We start from the raw sequence: 6000 nt of genomic DNA on the forward strand, positions 1-6000 counted from the left end.
CTTTCCCCACATAGACTGTTTCGAGAAAGCTATCTTTTTACTACCTTCTCCACCAACACTTCTACTAAGAGCAAAGTTAGAAGGAGGCTGAATTTCTAAAGCTAACAAAACCGAGTTTTTAACTGTCCTGTCATCTATACTCACTCTGAGCCAGGATTAAGCCATTCCACTACAAAACCACAAATGTTCAGTCTTCCTTGCAATGCCAGTTCAGCAAAACACATTATTTTTCCCCCTCCTCAAATGGTTACCATATGAAGATTCCAGCATGCCTTTTCACCCAAGCCATATAAACTAAAAGATAAGCTTCAGTCTACACACTTCATCGTTTTTTGAATGTATAAGCTGATCTCTGAAATATATACATTACTTTGAATTGCGCTAAACTAAATGAACAACATCTTTCTTCACCATGATTGGCAATAATTTAATATCTTAAGAAAGTAAGGAGGGAAAAATACCRGGACAGGCTGGGATATGACCCAGGCATAACGAGCAAGCGGAAAGCATCGAGCGTCCACGCTGCACCCGCTCCRCGGTACCTGCTGAGCGGCAGAGGAGCAGTATCACTTGCGGGGGCACTCTCGCACTCTTACAGGTATTTTTAGCACCTGAAAATAGGGCAGATGCTCTGCCATCTTACTGAAATGAGACAGCATTCACCACTTCAGAAATATTAGTTGCACCTGTATGAGGCTTTAGACAGCACAGCAACATGGAATGCATCAATTTAAGTAGTTAACCATCAGTTTCAGGAAAACCCCAAACGAACGAAGAGTTTAACTGGGACACTCTGACCTTGAAAAGCACAAATCTCTACCACGGCCTCAGGTACACACCTACCGAAGAATAAACAAAGCTGGGCCTACGTCTCAGGATACCTCTGTCTCGTATACATTACATATTCAGAGATCTTTAACTTTCACAAAATTTCCTTTCCTTTCTTGCTTAAATGTTCAATTCAAACAGYGGCATATAGTATAGTTGCAAAATAATAAATTAGTTTATAGCTGAAATATAAAGCTATTAAATTTAGAATCCTTTCTCCTTCTGTAGTTTAACAAATTACAAGTGGGTGAAACTATTTTGAACAGTTCAGGTGTACAGAATACTATTTTTAATTTCTGACTCCAGCTTCAAATTTTGAGTGTTTAATAAGTAACTGAAAATTATATACAAACACCAAGAAAAAAAAACAAAACTCATTTTACACTAAAAAACATAAACATTAAACAATGACCTGAACTGTTTTAAAATTCTAGAGAACCAAACTTACGTTAAATAGGGGTCAATGGATCCACTACTGCTTTAAGGAGAGTTCATGATACAACAAGAAGTTATGTTAAAATAAATTACAATCATTATTGATATAAGCAGCAGATGGAACAAGTTTCAATAAAATAACAACACAAACAAAGTTATTGCGACACAAATTCACCAGAATTAGCCTTTAGATCCTTAATCCTCCACATAATCTCATGTTTAATTTTGCATTCAATAGCACTATTTTGTGTAAAGTTCAGTAAATGCATAAACCTTTGCAAAATCTGGGCCTAATGTCTTCTGAAAYAGCGTTTTTGGAGGTTTTTGCTATTTACATTCACATAATGAGGAAGAAGTACAGCAAAGCACAAGGCTTCCTGGAACCACTATATTCTCTAAACAAACCGCAAACAAAGCAGGGGTTTTGCTATTAGCAACCTTCGTCGCTGCGAAGACCCCACCGGGCAGCGCAGCGCAAACACGGCCCAGACACCCCCCGGCCCGCGCTCACCAGCTACAACGAGGGTGCAAACGGACAGAGACGGACGGACAGACAGGAAACAACAGCGAACCCGCCGGCAGCATCCCCACATCCAGCATGGACAGACTGATCGTTGCCCGATTCTGTAGGCAAAACAAGGTTCTAGCGAGGGAGCCGAAGGAGGAGCCATCGGGAGAGGGATCAGAGGCCCGGAGAGCGGTCAGGAGCACCTGTTTTTAATTAAGCAGGTGGATGACCGACGTTGGCCTCGGCAGCCGGCTGGAGGAGCGTCTGATACCTTCACAGTGAGAGAAGCGAGACGAGTTCAGCGCTACCTGCAGAGCCCTGAAAACCGCACACAGGCATCCGACGCGGGATGCGGCAGAAAAAGGAGAACCTGGAGCGGCGCAAGCAGAGGGTTGACGTGGGCACCACGGCAGCGGGCAGCAGCAACATGGCATYGACGAGCATCAGGATAATTTTCTTTGAGGCAGCACACTAAATAAATAAGCAGGAGAAGAAGGCATTAACAAAGCCAAAGAAAATACTGTCAAAGCAGCAGTGGAGAGACCCAGTTTTAGCCTCTAGCTCAGAGATGTTGCAGAAGTTTGAAGAGATACGAGAAATAGTCTCTGAAGGACGCATCTGAGAAACAGCTAAAAAAAATTCAGAGAAAGAATATAATAATGCCAAGAGAATAAACAGAGTAACCACTCTTAGTGGGAGACGGCACTTGGGTTTCAGCAGTATTCAGCACCATAACAGGAAAAAAAGCAAATCACAAAGAGCTCAGGATGAAATTAGAAAAGAAAAAAGCAAGAACAGCCTTCCTCCACTCAACGAGCCTCCGAAAGGCTGCAGCGTAGCGCTGAGAGCCTTAACCAAGTGAGTCTGGACACGAGCTACAAGAGCGCAGAGCACGTCACGGCCTGAACCACCCAGGCAAGGAGCAGCCGGGGCATCGCTGCGCTGGTCTTCAGCCTGGAAAACACCTCCAGAGATAAAATGGAGATGGGATGATAACTGAACAAAAACGTCAYGGCAAAAGCGTGATTTTAAGAGACTACAACATGCTTCCTCCCTCCGAGMAGAAGGATTTGGAGGAAGGCAGGAGATCAAGAAGAAGAGTTGGGAAAAAAAACGAGAATTAATGTGAAAGAGATGTAATTACTGAAATAATCAGGCTGGGGAGGGAAGATGAGATGAGAAACATCTACAACTGTGGCAAGAGACTGGGAAGAGAAGCCTGGACAGACACATGCTACGTTTTGTTACCATGCCCTTCGCATTTGTACACCAAAAACACCCTAAGCGTACGTGATGTTTACAGTAAGGAAGCTTTTAATGTTAACTATCATGACGGGAACAGCTACGGCCAACGTAAGGACACCAGCGCTATGGAAGTGCTGTGCAAGCCCTGCACCTTTTTTGATTCCAGTTATCCAATTTCCTGGACCACTTGCACAGTTATTTTCTCAGCTTTTATTATGCAAATCCTTTACTCAGAACTGAGTAGCTGTTCGCAAATTAAAAAAGCTGATAATTTTTTTTCTCTCATTCCCTTTGACAAAGCAAGGGAAATTAAAATTTACATGGAAAAGGGAAAAACTTCAAAAGGCTGCTGAACAGCCCAAAAAGTTAGGAGTGCAGTTCATTTGCTCCTTTTCTCCCAAATCTCTAAAGTATTTGACAGTAATTCTGTAGAAAAAAGATTAAGGTTTCCTGTTTGTTCATACTTCAACATATGTATGCCTTCTTCCCAATGTAGGCCCTGTTTCTGGAGGTCATTCTGCCTTTGTGAGTCCTGCTGTCCAGTCAGAGTCCTACTCCTGTCCATCCATACAAATTTATGTGCAGAGCAGTCTTCCAAGAAACAGCATAACATTAAAAAATACTGCAGCTTTCCTGCTTCTCAGCAAGGCTCCCTGGAATGAAAGGAGGAAACAGAAGGGAAGCAAAAGCAGATGACAGGAGCTGGAGAAAGGGCTGTTTTGTTTTGGTCTTTTAAAAACACACTAAGCTTGCTCCTTAGGCACTCTTGTTTCATTAGTGTTTTCTGTCCTCTTTCTTTCCAAATTGTAATATTTAACAATTCAGCACAAAAACAGTCTAAGGACACTTCATGTAAATTCAGCAATAATCAGACCCTCAGCCAATAAACTCTTCACCCTCAGGGTTTATTTGCTGCTAAGCCTTGGCCTGCAGCCTTGGAATTTATTCTGCCTCCACTGCAGTTATTTCCTTATAAACAGGAAGCCCCCTCAAATTTTCATTACAGGGAACTCATTTACTTCGTTTGGTGTCAGTCTTATCTCAGAAAGATAAAACCGCGACAACAGGTGTACCAGCGCTAGCAAAAAGGCAAATTGCAGTAAGAGTGGCAAAACCTCGGTCGTCCTCCCAGCAGAGGACGGCCGCAGCGCGGAGGTTGTCCCCGGCACCGACCGCCCGCCGGGGGGAACGATGCACCGCTCCAGGTGAGGACGCGCTGCTCCGGCGAGCGCGTTCCCGCTCCCCGTCCCAGCGCCGCGAACCTGCTCTTGCCCGACAGCGGGGACATGGAAAGTGCTTGGGAACGCGTGTGAATTCAAAGCTCTGTAAGGAAAGACTCTCCTTCTTTTCTTTTTATTGTTACCCTATCATCATATCTGCGTATCCACCTACATTTAACTAGCTGATATATGCAATTTCAGACGAATTGGTTTGCCAGTGGTACACAATGTATAAGCGTATCCAACGCACCACTGTCTGTTTTAATGAGAGGGGTTGGAAGCAAAGAAAAAGAAAAAAAAAAAAACAGAAACCAACATGAAGACATCTGACACCAGAATAACGGTCACAATTTCCTACTGTATGAGGAAATCCCTGGTTTCAGTTAAAAACTGAAAAGTTCAGTCATTTCAAGCGCTGCAGAGCCGTTTGTGGTCCTGGGCTTAGGTAAGTCTCTGTTCTCACTTGTGCCTCGGGCTCCTCTCGCTCTGCCGAGCCTCTCCGGCGTCCCCGCTCCACCGCCCTCCGACACCACCTACAGCTGCACATCTCTCCCCCGCTGACGGCTTCTCACCTTCTTCAGAGCATGACGCTCCGCAGGCGATTGCAAGCAATTATTAATATTTGATATAATTTGCAAAGCAGGCTCTTCCCCGCCCCGCTCCGCGAGGGCGGCGTTTCAGCAACGCAACCACCGGCCCTTCCTCCCGCTCCTGGGGAAACCTCCCGCTGCGCCCGCGAGGCTCCTGGCCCACGAAGCCGAACGCAGAGCAACCCGGGAGCCACCGACATCCGTGAAACGCAAATCCTGGAGGAGGAGAGCGACACGCCGCAGGCTCTGCAGGCCTGGTGCCCCGCACCTTCTGCAAGGGGACGTCAACCCAGGCAGCAGCTTTCGAGCTCCGCTGCAACTGCCAGCCCTGCCGGGATTTCCAGCGGCGTGAAAAGCAACCTCCCCATCACGGTCTCCACTCCAGCACTGTCCTGTCCCCAGATGTGTCATGTCACTATTACAAACAAGGAGCACCGCTGCACATCACCGACACGAAGGAAAATACCACACACAACCAAAGCACAGATAAACGCAGCTACGAGCGTCCTAAGTAAAGCATATTGTAAGTCCGAGTTAAAAGTACAGGCTAAATTTTATGGATACAGCACATCCTAGTATGTGTAAATGCTTATAATAGTAAGAAGGGTCACTTTCATCTCCCCAGCAAGCCATCCTTAACCGGACTTCAAAAACGACAGCCAAACTTTGAGGTTTCAATGCCTCTGCAAGCATCATGGCATTAGCACGGCGCTGGCAGCCGCGGTGCCTCCAGGCTTCGCATTCCCCTGCCACTATTGCGAATTCAGAGACTAAAAAGCCAGAAAAACAAGCGAGCGAGCAGAGGGTTTCGGTAATCCTTCACTCGCGGCAGACAGCTAGGCCACCATTACACTTACAAACTACCTACACGTATTTTGCAGTACAGGCAACGCACGCGATGTTTGCTGGCTACATCCTCATTTTATATATATATATATACATGGCGTGAATAGAGAGGGAAGGCTTACTTTTAAGCTCAGGAATAAATAAGAAGAGTGGGCAGTTCTGGAATCATTTCATCACGCACAGATAACTGGGGACCATCGCCTAGAGAACCTGGTTTTGCCGCTAGCCCCCCAGCGAAGGGCTGCAGCAGGGGCAGTGCCCGGTGCCGGGCCCAGGCGACCGGCGGCCCTGCGCAGCGGCAGGCTGGCTCCAAGGCCGCGGCCCGCAT

This window comes from Apteryx rowi, unplaced genomic scaffold (assembly GCF_003343035.1).
Source record: "Apteryx rowi isolate R43461 unplaced genomic scaffold, aptRow1 scaffold_168, whole genome shotgun sequence".
Taxonomy (NCBI): domain Eukaryota; kingdom Metazoa; phylum Chordata; class Aves; order Apterygiformes; family Apterygidae; genus Apteryx; species Apteryx rowi.